At 32.5% G+C, this 890-nt stretch overlaps 1 non-coding gene across 1 annotated transcript; it reads left to right on the top strand.

Annotated features, from left to right (window-relative positions):
- The first annotated feature begins 247 nt into the window (after positions 1-247).
- Positions 248-350, top strand: LOC124886159. The gene has a single exon (XR_007043247.1). It is a non-coding gene; the product is annotated as a U6 spliceosomal RNA (small nuclear RNA).
- The last annotated feature ends 540 nt before the right edge of the window (positions 351-890 follow it).

The following is an 890-nucleotide window of genomic DNA, read 5'->3' as shown; positions in this document are numbered from 1 at the left end:
TAGTTTAGCTGTTCATTAAATAAAACCTTACAAGTCTAGGAATTTTTTTAAGAACTTCTCTCCTAAAAGAAACTACGATAAAATCTTGAACCATCCTAATATGAAATTATTCAAATTCTGAATTTGTTTCTACAAATATTTCTTGAGAATTTGACATGAATTTTTTTGCACATTATCATATTTAAGAGGTTGATTATCTCAAGCTTCCTCCCTGACTTTATATTGCAGAACAGTAACATATATGCTTGTCCCTTTGGGGACATCCGATAAAATTGGAACGATACAGAGAAAATTAGGATGGTCTCTGTGCAAGAATGACATGCATAAATTGAAAAATGGTTCAAATATCCCCCACACTTATATTTATCTTTCCTATTTGGTGGAGCTACTTTGGACTTGAAAGATTCATGTCGACAAATAGCAAAAATTTTACCTTTTTAAAATTTATGTCAATCAAACCATTACTGGATTGGCAACTGTGTGTTATGAATATAATGTTTAAATAGAAATGTGAAGTTGTGGAAAAATTTTTTTGTTATTTGGTATACACACTAAAGTAATGAAAGCAATCTTTGATAATTACTCTTGTAAATTGAAATTTCGTCTAACCAATTGGAAAAGGACATGATGAAACTATGACACAGTAGACAGACCAGGGTGGGATACGTTGCACGCCCTTTACCTCAATATTAAGATTGAAGATTTTATTTATTACAAACACAAACATGCATTGCATCCCATCCTTTGGCACGTACACTCATTGTCCAGTCTTCAAGACTTTCGATCCTTTTAATGCCACCCAAATTCATAGTAAATTTTCTTATATAGGTCGTGCTATGGTGAGTCGCTCTATGGATCAAATGAGGAAAGAAACACGAAAAAGTCCAAAG

This window comes from Capsicum annuum, chromosome 7 (genome assembly GCF_002878395.1).
Source record: "Capsicum annuum cultivar UCD-10X-F1 chromosome 7, UCD10Xv1.1, whole genome shotgun sequence".
Classification (NCBI taxonomy): Eukaryota; Viridiplantae; Streptophyta; class Magnoliopsida; order Solanales; family Solanaceae; genus Capsicum; species Capsicum annuum.
This window is presented reverse-complemented; position numbering and strand designations above follow the sequence as displayed.